Source organism: Bos mutus, chromosome 11 (genome assembly GCF_027580195.1).
Source record: "Bos mutus isolate GX-2022 chromosome 11, NWIPB_WYAK_1.1, whole genome shotgun sequence".
Classification (NCBI taxonomy): Eukaryota; Metazoa; Chordata; class Mammalia; order Artiodactyla; family Bovidae; genus Bos; species Bos mutus.
The window spans coordinates 4,139,870-4,158,257 of NC_091627.1; the positions used below are offsets into that span (position 1 = coordinate 4,139,870).

At 48.9% G+C, this 18,388-nt stretch overlaps 1 protein-coding gene across 4 annotated transcripts in view; it reads left to right on the top strand.

Annotated features, from left to right (window-relative positions):
• Positions 1-18,388, top strand: part of AK8 (adenylate kinase 8) — a 138,983-nt gene that overhangs the window by 87,226 nt on the left and 33,369 nt on the right. The window lies entirely within an intron of this gene.

Consider the following 18,388-nt stretch of genomic DNA (forward strand, 5'->3'; position numbering starts at 1 on the left):
GGTGGCTTGGGGTGTGTGTTTATATGTGGTCTGACCACTGTCTGCTCGTAGATGCCGTCTCTCAATACACTTGGCTGTACTTCTAAATTTTCCGTTGTTCCCCACAAGTCTACTTCTGCAGCAAAAAGGCATGGCAACCTACTCCAGTATTCTTGCCTGGAGAATACATGGAGAGAGGAGCCTGGTGGGCTACAGTCCAGAGGGTCACAGAGTCAGTCCAGAGTCAGACATGACTGAAGCGACTTAGCATGGCATAGTACCACACCATTTAACTACTTTAGCTTTATCATATAGTTCAAAATAGCCAATGCAGGACAAGGCCCTCTCATTACTCTTTTTTTAAACACTATTTTCTTTATTTCTTTGGCTCTACCGAGTCTTAGTTGCAGCACGTGGAATCTTTAGCATGTGGGGTGCAGTTCTCCGACCAGGGATCAAGCCCAGGGCCCCTGCATCGGGAGTCCTAACCACCGGATCACCAGGGAAGCCCCTCGTTACTCTTCTCCAGTGTCTGTCTCACATGTTTAGTATTCCAGATGAACACTGCTGCTGACGTTTTAACTGGAATCCCATTAGGTGTATGGCTGGGTCTGTGCAGTCTGTGGCCCTGTTCTCTCCTTGCCCCTTTGTGAGACCATCAGCACTTTATTGGGGCCCCTGCTTTTCATGTTAAGTGTATTTCTAGGTATCGTATTACTTGTTGTTCTTCTTGTTGATCTTGTGATAATGGGATATTTGCATCCTTTGTATTTTCTAACTGGATTTCTCAGGATTCTGAGAACAATGCTGATTTTTCTTACTTATTTTTATGTCCCAGCTCGTTTCCTGGAACCCTCTGACTGCTTCTGGTAGGTCTTCAGTTGATTCTCTCGGGCTTTTCAGGGGGATGATCATGTCATCACAAATATGTATCTTTTTGTCCTTTTCCTTTCCAGTATTTATATTTTTCATTTTACTCTTTTGTCTAACTGCATTGAATAGTACTTTCAGAGCTGGCTCATGATAGACAAGTGGTTTTTTTTTTTTTTTTTTTGCCCTTTTACCTGAAGGATTGTCCTGTATTCTACCACAAAGGTATTACTGTCGTTTGAGGTACATAGAGTTTTTATAAAGTTAAAGAGGTGTAGTTCTGGGACTTCCCTGGTTGTCCAGTGGTTGAGAATCCTCACTTCCATTGCAGTGGGTATGAGTTTGATCCCTGGTTGGGGAACTTATGTGAGGCATAAGATCCCACATGCCTCACACGGTACAGCAAAAATAAATGCAGAATAAATAAATTTTTTAAAGTATAGTGTTTAGAGTTTAAAATGTCTGAAGTTGATGTTGAATTTCATTCCAAGGTTTTTTTGGCATCTTCTAAGACAGACATTTTTTCCTTCTCTTTTTGACGTATGAATATAATAAATTATTTTAGCAGATTTTCTGATAGTAAGTCAACCTTTCGTCCCTAGAATGACTATCACTTGGTCATGGTGTGTTATTCTTCCAATATATGCCTTGTGCAGACACAGTTTTGATTCTCCATGGCCTACGGAGGCCCCTCCCGACCACGTCTTGCCTGTGAATGTCAGGTTACATGGCAGAAGGAACTTTGCCGGTGTAATTAAGGTAGCTGAACAGTTGGCTTTAAAGTGGGCAGGTCATCCTGGTGACCTGGGTTGTGCTACAGGTGGACCTGTACCAGACTTGTGACCTACAGAACTGTGGGATGATAGATTTGAACGTTTTAAAGAAAGTACATCTGTGGTAATTAGTTATGGCAGCAGTGGGAAACTAATATACTGTTGTATGGTATTGGCTACACTTGTATTTAGATTTTTTTGTATTAAGAAGCATATGTAATACGGGTCTGAATTTCTTCCACGTGTTCTTTTCCTTTGTCAGGCTTATGGGATCAATGATGCGGTCATTTCATAGGTTTTCGTTCTTTGCCTATGGCTAGATGGTTTTTAAAACTTCAGCAGTACCTGTTCTGTGGAGCAGGCTTGTTAATAATTTGACTTTGTGTATCCTGCAGCTTTTGCCTTCTGTGTTTTGGTGCCGTGTTATTTAGTTCATAAAGGTTTATGTCAGCCGTGTGTTCATCACGCAGCATCATGCTGATGAAAGTGACTGTCTGGGACAGGACCATTGCTCGTCTCCTCCACCACGGACTCTCTGTTTCCTCCTGGGTAGCAACACATCAGCGTTCACTGGCGCACACTGGTGTCTGAAATAAAAGAGCCCATTTTCCAGCCTCCTGTCCAGCTGTGTGGAACATTCAGACCCAACTACGTCTGCTAATTTGTACATTAGCATGGCTCCGTTTCAGTACCTGTGCCTGAGCCTTTTAGGATTTGCTGATGGGGACTGGGTTTGTTCTCAGCTTTTCCTGCTGCTCACTTGAGATTTGCCTTTTTGAGGTCTCTGCAGTTTCTTGCCACTGATCCAGCTCTTCCAAGTCTCTCAAAAAAAAAAAAAAAAAAAAAAAAAAAAACCTTAAAAAATTTAATTATTTTGGCCGTACTTTGTAGCGTGCAGGATCTTAGCTCCCCAACCAAGGACTGACCCCGGGCGCCTGCAGTGGGAGAGCAGAGCCTTAACCGCTGAGCCGCCAGGGAACCCCCAAATGTTTTAAGTTGCCTTCCTCCCTCAATTCTCCTGTCTTTGCTGGTCAGGGTTTCAGAATCCCTTTCCTGTCCATTTTCTGTGGGGTTTGGGAGGAAATAGAGTGTGGTGCATGGTTCAACGTGCCGTGTTTATCCACAACTCACCCCGTTTGCTTCACTGCATTTGCGTGTCTCTTACCATCAATTACCTTACTTCCTTTATTTTAGGTTGTTGTGTGGACAGAATGAAATTGGGTTTAATATGTTTTATTCAACCTGCTTGTCTTTTTCCTTGAATGGCTGAATTTATCCCACTATATTTTTGCTTTTTATCACTTTATTTTATGCTTCATCGTGGTTTCCTTTGTTTTCCATCTTGTTTTTTATGGCCTGTGCTTTCCTTTTGTTTTATTATTGCTTTTGTTGGTTTCTCTCCTCTCCGCCCCTCCCCCCAGTTGGTTTAGAAGATAATCTGTTTCTAGCTCTACTAGTCTCGTCAAGACGGCTTGATTAAACTTGTATTTCTCAATTTGTCAATTCTGAAATGAAACAGAATATTCTGACTCTGTCATATGAAAAATGAAGGAGAAAATGCTCCCATACGTACCACTTCCTTATTCCCCTCCCCACCTCCATTTTTGTTGGGCGGCCACAGGGGGCCTCGGGGGCCTCGGGGGCCGCGGGGGCCGCGGGGGCCGCGGGGGCCGAGGGGACGGTTGGGAGGAACAGACACATGTGATCTCAGTCTGTTGTATACAGATTATTACTTTTAAGATCACTAAGTTTTATTTCTAGAAATATAACAATTGCATTCTGTTTTTAGCTGTACTTACTGTATTTAAAAAGTTTTCATTCTCTCTTCAACTGGATTCAGATTTCAATGCCAGCTATTCGCATTGTTCAGCTCTCCATTTATCCATTTTGATTCATTGTTCATTTGAATGGATTAAGTCTTTGAGTCACTTTCAACAAGGGTTCGTACATGCTTAACTTCCTAAATTCTTGCACATTTGAGATTGTCTTTCTGTTAACTTTACTTGTAAATGTCTAACAAAGTAAAGAATTCTCCCATCACATTTCCTACCCTCAGCATCCTGCATCATTTCTATACTGCGCTCTGACACCTGGGGGGTTATGGGAACATCTGAGGTCCATGAGTTTTTTTACATTTAAGGTAATATACTTCTTATGTCTGGATGCTCTCTCTCTCTCTCAATTCATTTATATTCACCAGGCCATGTGTCAGTTCTGGTTCTTTTTATTACTTTTCTCTGGAATATTATGCATCCTTTCCATTTCCATTATTTCAGGAGAATTTCCTTCTAGTACATATATCAATTTTTTTTGGTTCATTCACTTGGTGTGCTAAGTTGCTTCAGTGGTGTCTGAGTCTTTGCAACCCCATGGACTGTAGCCCGCCAGGCCCCTCTGTCCATGGGATTCTCCAGGCAATAATACTGGAGTGGGTTGCTATGCCCTCCTCCAGGGGATCTTTCCAACCCAGGGATCAAACCCGCATCTCCTGTGGGTCCTGCATTGCAGGCAGATTCTTTACCACAGAGCCACCGGGGAAGCAAGATTGATTAAATGTATGTTGGACATTCATCATCTGTCTTCCATAATTAAGATTTCTTTCTAGTAACTTTTATCTTTTCCTTTTCCTTTCTGTATTATTTTTAAAATCTGTCCTTCACAATAAGTTTATTTAAATAAACATCAGTATTATTTCTTATTTCTTCTTTTTTCACTTCTATAATTCTTTTACACTTCCCTTATTTTTCCCCCTTACTTTTCTTTCTTTTTTGACTTGTTTTAGCTGAACCACACGGCCTGTGGGAATCTTAGCTCCTGGATCAGGGACTGAACCTGGGCCCTGGCAGTGAGGTGCCCAGTCTAGACCCCTGGACCCCCAGAGGATTCTCTTTTTCCCTTAATGCTGTCAGTTTTCTTTCTTGTCCTTTTAAATTTTTGTTTGTTTGTTTTTATTGAAGGACAATTGCTTTACAGAATTTTGTTGTTTTCTGTCAAACCTTTACATGAATCGGCCATAGATACACATATATCCCTTCCCTTTGGAACCTCCCTCTCATCTCCCTTCCCATCCCACCCCTCTAGGTTGACACAGGGCCCCTCTTTGAGTTTCCTGAGCCAGACAGCAAATTCCCATCGACTATGTACGTTCCATATGGTAATGTAAGTTTCCATGTTACTCTCTCCATACATCTCACCTCTCCTCCCCTCTCCCCGTCCATAAATCTATCTTCTGTGTCTGTTTCTCCACTGCTGCCCTGTAAATGAACTCTTCAGTACCATGTTTCTAGATTCCGTATATATGCATTAGAATACCTCCTTTTAAATTTTATCTCATCCTATTTTCTCTGGTTTCTCCTATCATAGAGTCTGTTCTCTCTAAATTATTTTGAGCATTGATAAGGCTTTTTTTTAAAATATTTTATGTGTTTGTTTATATTTTTGGTGGCACTGGTTCTTTATTGCTTTCATGAGGGCTTTTTCTAATTGTGGCAAGCAGGGGCTACGCTCTGTGGCAGTGCATGGACTTCTCGCTGCGGTGGCTTCTCTTGTTTCTGAGTGCGGGCTCTGGACATACAGGCTCAGCTGCTGCCGGGCTCCAGAGCTCAGGCTCAGTAATTGTGGCACGCGGGCTTAACTGCTCCTCAGCATGTGGAATCTTCTCAGGCCAGGGACTGAAGCTGTGTCTCCTGCGTTAGCAGGCAGTCTTTACCGCTGAGCCACCAAGAGGTCCTTGATAAGGCTTTATCTAAACTGTGCTACTGTTTCCTGGAGTTAATTTTTCTTCCAAAGGATATTCATTCTCTCTCTATTTCTCTCTTTAAACTTTTCGGACCCTTATTTGTCTATACCTGAGTCACAAGGTGGGTATATTTTGCAAATCACTTGTCTCTGTATAAGTGTGCTGTTTGTCTAAGAAGAGCATGAATTGGTTCTAGAAAATAGACAGAAAATTAGTTTTCTGTGACTGTTGTCATAAGCTACCGCAAACGAGATGGTTGGATGGCATCCCTGACTCAGAGGACATGAGTTTGAGAAAGCTCCGGGAGGTAGTGAAAGACAGGGAAGGCTGGCGTGCTGCAGCCCATGGGGTCGCAGAGTCGGACACAACTGAGTGACTGAACAATCACCACCACCACCAACTTAGTGGCTTAAACAATACATATGTATTGTCTTACCATTCTGTAAGGCTGACATCAGTATGTGAGACAGGCTGCATTCCTTTCTGAAGGCCCTAGGAAGAGTCCATTTCCTCCCCTGTTCAGCCTCTCGAAATTGCCTCCCATCCTGGGATCATCTCCCCCTTCCTGTTTGTTCAAACGCTGCCACACCTGACCGTCTTCTGTGCTCATATCTCCCTCTGACCAGAGCTGGGGACAGTTCTTAGACTCCTGTCACTGGAGCGGGTCCACCCAGACCATCTAACCTGTCAGGGTCCTTGGTGTACCCTCAGTGCGGAGCCCGTGCTCCTCGTAAAGCAGCACATCCACGGACTCTGGGGGTTGGGGTGGACCTCTTCGTGAGGGGCTTTCTTCCGCCCCCCCCCCCCAAGTTGGAGTCTCTCCTCAGCCCTGTCTTGATCACGTCCCCAGCGCTGGGTCTGGAGAGCTCCCTCCTGGACGACTGAGCCGTCTGGCTGGTTCTCGAGCAGCCGGGACCCAGCGGGCAGCCTGGGCACCCCGTCTCTTCCCCGTTCCGCCCGGTAGTCTCCAGGGACCACGGGGCTACAAGGCCAAGTCTCCACCCTCTGTTTTCTGGAGATGGAGCAGACTTCAGAGTTGGTAGTTAGCTTCTGGGTAGGCTCACCATCGACCTGAAGTTGAAAGGAGTCAGGAAAAATGCAGACAGTCGCTTAGAAGAAGGCTGGGGGCGGGTCATTGACAAGACGCAGGGAGAGGCCTAGTGCCCATTTTTCTGAGCCCCGAGGGGGAAAAACGACTGTTTTATTTACCGGCCCTTGTGACAGCCCAGGGCTTCAGGACCCACAGGGGACGGGCCTGGTGTTTATTAAAAGCACACGGGGAGGGTGATTCAAGAACCTCTTTGATTTAGGGTGAGCTTGCAAAGAAATACTTCTCCATTCACCACAAAATAAAAATCAGTTTCTCTTTATGTAGTAAATAATGCCAGTTTAATTTATTTGACCCTAAGGCAGAGGACAAGCAGAGGGGGGGAAAAAAAGATGTTTGTTTACAGCCTGGATTTAATTATCTGCCCCTGTTTAATCATCCTTCTGTACTCCTCTCCCTTCGCTGAGGGTGTATTTCCCCTCCTCCTTTCTTATCTCTGTCTAATCCACTGCCTCTGCCTTAGCTTTCAATGCAGCATTTTTGTGATTAATTTAGAAAGTAATTTTAGCCATAAACCTTCAAGCCCAGGAAGAGGCTAAGGAAGAGAGAAATATTCTAACACGAACCCACCCAGCACTGGGATGAATATCGAGGCTGTAATTCTGGTTCCGTTGTGATGCCAATTATAAAGCACTCTAGCTGTGGTGTTGCTGTTTTTGACACCGGGAGGAAATCTTGACAGAATTATAGCCTGGAAATCAATCTGGGAATACGATACAGAAATATGTAACTCAGATATGAAAACAATCTACAAAGGCTCTTTTTTTTTTTTAGGAGGATTGATGAAATTAGATTAAAATAAATTTACATATATATCAATTTTATTATTAAAATATATTCATAGTAGTAAATAGAGTTATTGGGGAAGGGCAAGCTACTCTGTGCATTGGACACAGAAATAGACCTCTTCGGCTTATCAGGAAGCAAAGTTATTGTCTCCTTGTCAAATATAAATTTCTCCATAGAGCTAATAAATGGATAGTGTTCAAATGCAATGTTTTGTTTGACTCCTGTTTCATAAACCCACAGTACATAATACTAAATTATATTCCGCTGAGCAGTATCAATCTCTTGGTTCCAACATCTCATCGTGAGGGAAACAAACCAAGTCATTGATGCGTCGAAAAGAAAGAGAAAAAGTTATTTGAGAACAAATAAAATGGGCTATAAAGTTTGTTAAAATACAATAATAATAGTAAAAAAAAAAGAAGAGGAGAGAAAGAAAAAGAAAGAAACAAAGAAGTGCCCAAGACTACATCTAGAAATGGGCCCTTGCCTGACTGTGAAATAATTCATTTCATGCTGCAAGTTTGTGGCACTGTATTTCCTTTCAAAATTAATGTTTACTATGGAAAGGGAGTATAGGCTTCTGATTGATGTTGGAAAGTTTGCCGTGTATCAGACAGACGGGTTCTTTTTTTTTTTTTGCATCCCCCCCCTCCCTCTGATGCTGTGAGGAAAGGATGGGGTGGCCATGCCGGAGCCTCCTGGTCCTCCCAGGCCGTACAGCTCTGGGGCCAGCAGGCAAGGTCTGGGTCAGAGCTGTTGCTGGAGCTCTCAGAAATTCCCGGAAAGAGGGTGAAAGGGGGGACCCTCGCTGAGTCATTGCCCATTGAATTCAGCAGAATGCTGGCGTCGATTTCACTAGCGCTGTTTTCTCTAATGTTTTGCTCTGTGCTCCACTGGACTGAATCTGGGGGCGAGGGAGAAATCGCCCAAGGACAGTATCTTGATGAGCTGCTTGTGTCCCAGGTTGCTTTGTACAAACTGGCAACTGCTCCGTAGGTTCCTTTGCAAGCGTGGTGGGTTTTCATTTTGTATTTATTATTATTTCTTAAACTAGACAGTTGTGTGTCCCACATCTAGAGGAGCCCAGAGGGGTTTGATTGTCCCTGGGGAGGCAGTGACGAGTCTCTTCACATTGCACGTGCCTCCCAGTCGGTGCTGGGTGTCTTGTTGGCTTTTGCTAAAAACACAGCCTTTTCCCCCAGGGAACTAGAGAGCAGAACTACCCAGAGGACCCGGACCCGTGGACACAGATCTGCCCCCCCAGAGGGGCTGGTACCGAACCCCCAGCCCACCCAAGTGCCACCTGCCCGGTGCACTTCTCGGACAAGTGGGTCTCAAAGCTTTCAGATTTCCTGGGGCCTTGAAACAAGCCTCCACTTGGTGTGGGAGGCAGCCTGGAATGTTGTGACCAGGCCGCCGCCGGTGCTGCCAGAAAGAATGGCTTTCTCTCTCTGCCCCCGCCCCCATCTGCATCCACTTCCTGACTCTGCTCTGCAGCAGCCTTGCCTTGTTGCTAGGGCAGTCCCGGAGAACACTTCTTCCCTTCCAAGTCCCGCCTCCTTATCTTTAACCCTCATCATCGCCCTGATGACAGGAATGATGCTAATGATACCTGGGGTCTGCTGAGTGCCCATCATGTGCCTGCCTTACATCTCCTTTAGTCCATTCAATAGCCCCATAAAGTCGGTTGGTTCAGTAAAAGGCACCTGGGCTCAGAGAAGCTGTGTCCTTTGCCCCAGGCCGCCTGGAGGAGGCCAGCCTCGACCCCAGCTCTTTGCTCCAGATGGCTGTGTTGTGCCTGGTCTGCAAGGTGATGAGTGTCTATCCCTGTTCACTGGCTAGCTGGCTCGAAAAAACTACATTTAACCTTAGTTGTCCTGTCTGTCAAATGGAGCAATAGCCTCTACTCTTTCAACAGGACAGTGCACTGCTGTGTGTGGGTATGTGTCGTTTATAATTGGCAAGTGCCATGGATGCAGTGGGCTCCGAAGCATCCTGCCCACAGCTCCTCTTGGGAGGACAGACTCTCGTTCAAAGTGTGCATGTGTGTGTGCTCAGTCACTCAGTCATGTCTGACTCTTTGCAACCCCATAGACTGTAGCCCACCAGGCTCCTCTGTTCATAAAATTGTCCAGGCAAGAATACTGGAGTGGGTTGCCATTTCCTCCTCTAGAGGATCTTCCCGACCCTGGGATCGAACCTGCATCTCTTGCGCCGGCAGGCAATTTCTTTGCTGCCGAGCCACCTGGGAAGCCTCCATTCAAAGTGTAGGATACAGTTTTCTCTCCTGTCCTCATATAATAAATTACACACTCACATGCCCCAAATATGCGTGCCGCTGATTTGCCTACATGTTAAAAATCATGAAAAACGTTTATTATGTTAGTTACTCATGTGCTTTTTGTTTTGTTTTTAAACATTGCTTTATTTATTTCGCAGTGCCGAGTCCTAGCTGTGGCATGTGTGATTGTTGTTGCAGCATGTGGGATTTCTAGTTTCGGTATGTGGGATCTTTAGCTCCCTTACTAGGTATCGAACCCAGGTCCCGTGCAGCAGGAGCACAAGGTCTTAGCCCCTGGACCGCCAGGGAAGTCCCACCCATATGATTTTGGATTCCAGTTTCATAGAAAGAGGCTACAGTGGCAAATACCGTTATACTTGAGGAATGATCCTCAGAGAGTAGTGGCTATATTATTCATTGTAGGTTGGCACAGATAACTCATTTCTATTCAAAATATTAATATTTTTACTCTAAAGTCTCAACCTGCTTGCCTTTCTTACCTGTGGGAAGCATGTTGAAGCCTCCTGCTGGTTGGAATTGAGGAAGGTAGCTCCTTGTTCACCTGGCAGCACGTGGGACGAGAGTGACCCTGAAAGAGGCAAAGACGAAACCACCTTTTCGTCCAGGAGGGTCCTGTGGAGCCAGGCAAACTGGGAAATCATCATCAAGGCGTTTAACCACGTTGACAGATCCCTCTGCTGAATGCTGGTCTGATCGCTCGGGTTATGTTAAACAATGGTATAACGTGGTATATTATGAAACTAAAAACTGAACTGGTATATCGTTAATATGCCAGAGCTCTCTGATTTAAAAGGCTGATCATTTTTTAGTTGCCTGTGACCCTGTGTTTTGCAGGACCACACAACGAGACCCTCGGAGAATGGCTTTGCCGTTTCCGACGTGTTCCAAAGTGAGGAGGACGCTCTCGTCTCTTAAGAGAACAGCAGTTGGCCCAGAGAAAAATTAAAATACGAGATGGAGAGGATTTCTTGCCTCTCTCTCCTCCTCTTATTATCACTTGGTCCTTCCAGGAAGCTCTCATATTTCTGCCACTGATCCTTATGTGGATTAAGGATAATAAACAGCCCATTAATAGAGGCCTGATCTAGGAAATGGAGTTGGAATCAGCCGCACAATTCAGTGGCTGACTGAGGTTAATAACTCCATTACTCCAGCTCTGTGCCGAGCTGCCCGACGAGCGGGATGTTAGCCTTATCTTACTCCTCATTAATTGAGCTAATAGAACCCGCCTGACCCTGCCTCGCAGCTGCCATCTGAGAGTTTGCCAGACATGGGCTGGAATACATATCATCCACCGAGCTCTCCGCTGGTGCCTTTTGTTTTTTGGAAGAACGTTCTCTTAAATTTCGGTGCACTGAAAGGCCCCTCCTGACAGCAGAGTCTCCGTTCGAACGTCCACAGCCAGGGCGACTGTGACCCCGTTGCCTGGTCCTGCAACACTGTGTGTGCAGGACCACACCACGAGACCCTCGGAGAATGGCTTTGCCATTTCTGATGTGTTCCAGCTGCTCTGACCCCATCGCCCGAGCAGTGGTGTCCACTGGCCCCGCTATGCAGATGTCCACTCAGGTTAGAGGGCTTCAGAGCCAAATTGAACTGCTTTGGAGGAAGTAGCCGTTGCCTCAACAGCGTGTCTGGGGTCCAGGGTGAAAGAGCGTGTGAGTCATGGCGGTGGGAGTGGGGTCAGCTCCGGGCCTCCTCTCTTCCGGGTCTGCTCTTTTCTTCGAACGTTTGGCCACTGTCTCTTTTGCATCCATCCTTCTCTGCCCCCAAAGTATCCCAATAATTGGGTGTGTTTCTGACAGTCTCGTTGTACAGCCCACTGGTAAGCGGTCTGTGGACGCTATGTAACCTTTCTAGGCCTCGGTATCTGTCAGATGAGATGACAGCCCAGCCCTTCCGACCTCGCCCTTTGCAAGACTCATGTGCGCGTTTGCGGGGAAACCGAGCACGGGCGGGATGCTCCATCTAACCAAGATGGTGCTGTCAACAGCTCAAAAGTCAAAAGCTGAGTTTCCTGCAGCAGATTATTCACCTCTCTGCATCCCAGTTTCCTCAATGAGAACCAGGGGCCCGGGCATGGAGGTGGCGTGGGAGGTGGTGTTGCGGAAGCTCTCTGCTCAGAGCCTGGCGCTCGGACGAGGGGCTTCTGGTGTGGCAGCCCCTCTGATTCCTAGTACCCTGGGAGCTCCAGGCTTGTGCGTGGAGATCAGAGCTTCTGAAAAGCGAACTCAGACCAGCTCTTCACCGAGGATCTGTGGCCGCGGGCTGGCCCCTCAGCTGCTCCGTGCACACAGCCTCCCTCTGGATGGAGGAAGGTACTTTCCTGGTGATCTGTGGGCCAGAAGATGACCCTGCAGACACACAGAAACGAAACCACACTTCTTGTTGGAGAAGCCACAGAGCCAGACAGGTGGGAAGATCTGAATGCTATAACAGCCTTGTGGATCGGGAGCAGGGGCTTGGAAAGCATGGATCACCTGTCCCCTGTTGTTCTGTAAAATTTAAAGGTTTTTTTTTTTTTTGGCTGCGCTGTACAGCTCATGAGATCTCAGTTCCCTGACTAGGAATCGAACTCAGGCTCTGGCAGTGAAAGCTCCAAGTCCTAACCATTGGACCGCTAAGGATTTCCCTGAAGAGTCTGTTGATGGTAGGACACACGATGACACTCAGAGAGACGGGAGGCAGAGCTCTGTGACTTACAGTCCCAAGGAGAGGTGGGTGCTTTGTGGGCCGTGTCGGGGGCTGCGCCCTGGGCACAGGGTGACTGTAGCTGAGCTGTGGAACGCAGCTTCCGTGTGGCAGGAGGGCAGTTAGCTCGGGTTTGCAGTTCTCTTGGTGGGTTGGCTCATTTAAATAATTTTGGGGGCTCTGGGGCCTGGGGGCTGTCCCCAGATGGAGTGTGGGAGCCCCGGAAGTGGAGCGATCAGAGTGAGGCTTGGCAAACTGCCCAGGAAGGAGAACTCTGGGTTATGAGCCCTGACTTCAAAACCGGGTGAGACAGCAGTTGTGGAAGGCCGTATCACACCCGCCCGTCCTCATTCTGGATTCGTCCCCTTTCACAGTTGAGGCATACATTTGGAGACAGCATTAAAGAGGTGAAAACCCAACCTGAGGGCCATCCGTCCTGGCCACCCCTTCATCCCTCCAGCATCTCTGAAAGCTCTGCCATCGTGTGCTTGGGCGAACCATTCAAGTAAACTGCCTCGTCCACGCTGTCCTATCCACTTTCGCCAGAGACACAGGCCGTCTTCCTGGGCCGCCAGCTTGGTTTCCACCGCCCTTGTTACAGCCACTTGGCGCCCAGCAACAGCGCATCCCAACCATCCTGGCTCCGATGCGCTTCGCTACAGTAAGAAGAAATCCTAGCTGCTGATGGGAATTTGGCAGCTGGCTGGGAGGTCAGAGGCGGAAGGTGGTTCTGAGAGGCGGCGGCTGGCTCACCCACCGGGCCTGGAGCTAGGAAGGAAGGGTACCCTAGGCCTCAAGCTCAAGATTGCGGCCAGTGGTGGTGACGGGGCCCCCAGCCCCCAACCACGGTCCCTGGAACTGGAGCATTTGAATCCTTCCATCAGTAAGAAGCACAAGGAGGGAAATTCTCCCATTATTTTCCCGCCTAGGGACTGTTGACATTTCACCACTTACTTCCAGTGTTCGTGTAAGAAAAGTCTGGTGGGATGGTTCTGAGCAAACGTGGAAGGGCAGCACCACTTTGTTTCTGAGGGTTAAAACTTTTAGTTTACCGCAGAGCGTGACAAGGATCTGTCGTCTGTGTTGGGGTGATTACAGGAGCGATTACTTCCGAAGCAGCGACATCAAAAAGGTGCATTACCTTTGAGCTCTTCGCCGGCAGCCTCCAGGGTTTTTTGGGGTATACAAATACGGTGAATTCCTGGAAGGAGAGAGAGCAAGCCCAGGCCGCCACAGGCTTAGCTCTGCTGTCCGCAGTGGGCAGCGTGGACGGGAGGCACTTGGCGTGGCGTGGTGCTCGTGGGGCAGCCAGCCAGCCGGAGCCACGAGACGCGGCCTGTGCTGGGTGATGGAGGCTTAGTGACTGGGGGCTTAGTCTTTACGAAGGGATGGCGCACACGCGTAATGAGGGGTTTCCGTGGTGTTTTCTTTCTTTTTTAAAAGATTAACTTCTGTTGGAGTGCAGTGGGTTTACAGTGTTGTGTTAGGTTCTACCCTCCAGCAAAGTGAATCAGCCAGACGTGTACACATCTCCTCTTTTTTAAATTTCCTTCCCATTTAGGTCATACACGGTATTTTCTTGGTTAGCAACTTTGTTAGATGCTGACAGTAAACATCTCACTGTAGTGTATTTTTTTAAATTAATTCATTTTTTTATTAAGGTTAATTGCTTTACAGAATTTTGTTGTTTTCTGTCAAACCTCAGCGTGAGTCAGCCAGAGGTACACATCTATCCCCTCCCTTTTGAAGCTCCCTCCCATCCCCCTCCCCATCCCACCTCTCTAGGTTGATACAGAGCCCCTGTTTGAGTTTTGTGAGCCGTACAGCCAATCCCCCTGGCTATCTATTTCACGTCTGGTCGTGTAAGTTTCCGTGTTACACTATATGTGTTTTTAAGACTGTTTGTTGATTTTATTCTTGGCTGTGCTGGGTCTTCGTTGCCGTGCGGGCTTTTCTCTAGTTGCGGGGTGGGGGCTTCTCATCGCCACGGCTTCTCTCGTTGTGGAGCTCGGGCTCTAAGGCCCGTGAGCTCAGTAGCGGCAGCTCCCGAGGTAGAGCCCAGGCTTGACAGGTGTGGTGCACAGGTTTACTTGCTCCTCAGCATGTGGGATCTTCCCAGACCTGGGATCGAACCTGTGTCTCCTGCATTGGCAGGCGGACTCTACCACTGAATCACCAGGGAAGCCCTTGCTGTAGAAACATGGTGTGTTTATCAACCACTTAAAATGTTTTCCTGAGGACTTTCTGAGGGCCCCCGGTCCTGCAGTCTCTAAAGGGCCTAAGAAGGGGCCCAGGGTCAGTTTGCCAGCCTCTACTTTGAGCACAGCATTCCATGTAAATGTGACATCTGGGGAGAAAGGGACAAGTTTTCCCAATTTGCTGTCTTAATGTCTGATAACCTTCACAGTCAGAAAATCTCCCCTCGTGCCCAGCTCTCCCCTTCCCCCCAGCAAGGCTGGCTAGTCTTCACTGGCAAAGCACGTCTCCATTTCTCTTTCCCCTGTAGATTAGGGGTCCAGCAGGCTTTATCTGGTGGGTTTTAACCGTTGGGCCTAAGCTGGCGGGGGCCGAGACATCGGGGGAGATAAACACACACTGCTGTCAGCAGTCCGAAGCAGTCTTCCAGTCTCGGTGTAGAGTGACAGGCGACCTTTAGCGGCACAGAGCCCGGGGTGGTTGGCATTTGAGTCCAGCTCTGATGAAGTCCAGCCCCCATTTTTGGCAGGCGCGATGCTCGACCGTTAAATTCATTTCCCAGAGAAAGGCAGGAGGGCGGGTGGTGAGATGACTTGGAGAAATCATATTTGCTTTCTTTACCCAGAGGAGACTTTGGGAGACGTCTCTGTGTGCTTCAATTTTCCGTCTTCCTTAGAGGCATACATCAAGGGCTGAACTGGTGAACCCTGCGTGCGCTTTAAAAACTTGAGCCTCCGCCAGACTCACGTGGCAGAGTTCTAAAAGCATGCAGCTCTCCTCCCTAAATACCACAGACATTATTTCATAATAATAAAAAAACTTAAGAAAGTCTCCCACAAATTGAAGTTCAGCTCTACTTTTTCTGAGATTATAAAGCATGGTCTCCTTGCTGGCATTGGAGTGTCTGCCGAGTCCAGATCCCGCCACCCCCCCTCCCCGGGGGGGCTTGTGGGTTGGAACCCCCATGTGGCTCTAAGGGCAGAGTTCTTCCTTTCTCTCCAGGCCTCTGTCTCGTGAAGCGCAGGTTCTAGATCCTGGGGGAGGACTGCGTGTACCAGGAAGAACTGCCAGGCTTGGAACTCCCGCCCTCAGAAGAGGAGGTAGGGCGGGGACCCAGAGAGGGATCTCCCCTCTTTCTGCCCACCTGATCTTCTCGCCCTCTACACCTGAGCCTTCGGCCTACTTCCTGCTTCCTAAACAGCCAGTGTTTGCTCTGGATGTGTCTTCTTTCAGAGCACCTTGGGGTTTTGCCCAAATCTTATCATTTCTTCAAGGCTTAGCTCAAACTCCACTTCCTCCAGGAAGCCTTCCCTGACGCTTCTTCTTGCCCTGCACCTTCATGGCACTTTACACAGCATCCTAGTGACAGGACAGCGGTTCAGCAAGAGGCTCTGGAATCCTGGCTTGGCCCCGTACAGGCTGTGTGAGACTGAGACGGTTTTTACTATCTCTGAGCTCCAGTTTCCTCCTGCGCAAGATGGGGCTGACTTTGTTCACACAAGCACCAAATATTTATACAGCCTCTATGACAGGCAGGTACTGCGCGACCTCTGGGGACACAAGAGGAAACAAAACCTAAAACCCTTGCCGTCACATGGGGTGGGGAGAAGGCTGCGTACAACCCACAGACGTGCCGAGTGTGGCACGTTGCTTAGAAGGTGGTCGGGGCTGGCCTTTCTGATCAGAGCACACTGTAGCAGAGGCTTCAACAAATCCTGGGAGGATCTGGGGAAGAGCAGTCCAGGCCGGAGGAACAGCATGTGCAGAGGCTCTGGGGCAGGATGTGGTTGGCAAGTCCAGGGGCGTCACGGAGGCCGTTGTTGCTAGTGGAGCAGCAACAGGCTGGGAGGTGGTGAGTCGGAGGGAGATGGGCTCCTGGAGGACTTGGACTTTCCGGGAGTCAGTTGGGAGCCACTGGAACAGGACGTTGAGCTGTCAAGTGATGGGACCTAACTTATGTTTTAAAAGGACTAATCAGGCTCCTGGGTGGAGAATGGCTCATAGGCAAGGGGACCAGGGCAGAAGCAGGAAGGCCGGGTGGGTGCAGTTGGCATCATCCAGGTGAGAGACCCTGGTGGCCATGCAGGTGGTGAGAAGTACTTGGGCTCTGACGCAGTATTTGTTATTTTTTTGGTTGCGCTGGGTCTCAGTTGCTGTGCGAGGGCTTTCTCTTGCCGCAGCGAGCACGGTCGGCTCTTAGTTGCGGTGCGCAGGCTTCCCGCTGCGGTGGCTCCCCTTGCTGCTGAGCGCAGGCTCTGTGGTCCACAGGCCCAGTAGTTGCGGTCGTCAGGCTTAGTCGCCCCCTGGCACGTGGGATCTTCCCAGACCAGGAATTGAACGAGTGTCCCTTGCATTTCAAAGTGAATTTGTTAACCCCTGGACCACCAGGGAAGCCCTCTGACACTGCATTCTGGAGATAAAACAGACAACAGTCGATACGCCATCAGACTGGATGTCAGGCCTTGGGAAAGAGAGCCGTTAAGGACAACTCCGTGTTTTGCTGGCCGTCTCCCAGCCGGGGATGTGGGAGGAGCAGGTCTGGGGGAGGCGACCCCTGGTTCCATTTGGGACATGGCAAGAGGAGCTGCCTCTTGGACAGCTGCATGGCTTCCCAGGGCTGCTGAAGCAAACAGCGCTGACCTCGTGGCTGAAACAGTGGAAATTCATTTCCCCGTGGCTCTGAGGCTGGGCGTCCAAGGTCATGGCGTTGGCTCCTGCCGGGGCCTCTCTCCTTGGCTTGCAGATGCCGCCCTTGTGCTGCCTCGTCACGTGGTCTCTTCTCTGTGTACACGTGTGTCTTTGTGTGTCCAGATTTCCTCTTCTTTAGGACTCCCTTCAGCCTGGATTAGGGCTTACCCTCAGCAGCTTCATTGAGCTTCATCACCTCTTTAAAGGCCTTGTTTCCAAATATAGTTGCATTCTGAGGTGCTGGGGCTCAAGGCTCCAACACAGGAATTTGGGAGGGGACATTCAGCCTGTAGCAGCCCCAGGGCACTTTTAAAAATATTTATTTACTTATTTATTTGGCTGCTCCAGGTCTTAGTTGTAGCATGCAGGCTCTTAGTTGCAGCATGTGGGGTCTAGTTCTCTGACCAGGGATCAAACCGTTGCCGGCTGCGTTGGGAGCTTGGGAGCCTCAGCCACGGGACCACCAGGAGGGCCCCTTCTGGGCTCTTCGCTGCGTCAGCCTGAGCAAGCTAGGACAGGCTCCTAGGAGGCATCTCAGTGTCATCTTCACATCTGCCCAGGTTACCACCGAGGCCGTGCTCAAGGAACCCAGGGCCTTCTCTCTGCAGCCCCTCCTGCTCCCTGGCCAGGTTCTCCATCGCTTCCTCCCTACCCACCACCCCTCCAGAGTCTCAGCTCTCCTTTTCATCCCAAGATCCAAATTCACAGCAGTCATACCGAGGAGGCCCCTGGAGACCATCTAGCGCCCCCCACCACCCCCCCAGATCGCACAGAGGGAGGGACTGAGGCCGAGAGACTCACTGTGTGATCAAGCGGGGACCTAGCTGGCCTCCTGGCCCCAGGCTGGCGGCCGACTTGCTTGGCTTTCAGGTGCCATGTGTATTCTTTCCCCCCACCCCAGCTCACTGCAGTCTTCCCCGGGCCCTCCTTTCCTCCACAACCCATGCTCCCACCCCGCCTCCTGGCCCCTGGGCGGATTGGGATGCTGGGTTGGGACGGCCTGGAATAAGGCTGCCGCTGTACCTGGTCGAGGTTCCATCGTATTGGCTTTAACCAGAGGCCCCTCTTTGCTCTGTGCTCTGGGATCATCCCCCCTTCTCCTCTCAACGATAATTAGCCTTGTAAGACTAATGGACAAAATCGTGTCTAATTACCCTGTTGAAGCCCCAATTATGCGATTAACATTCGCGGGCTAGAAGCTAATGATGAGAAGAGCCTCTCATTTGCATAGCATTAAGTTAATTGAGCTGCAA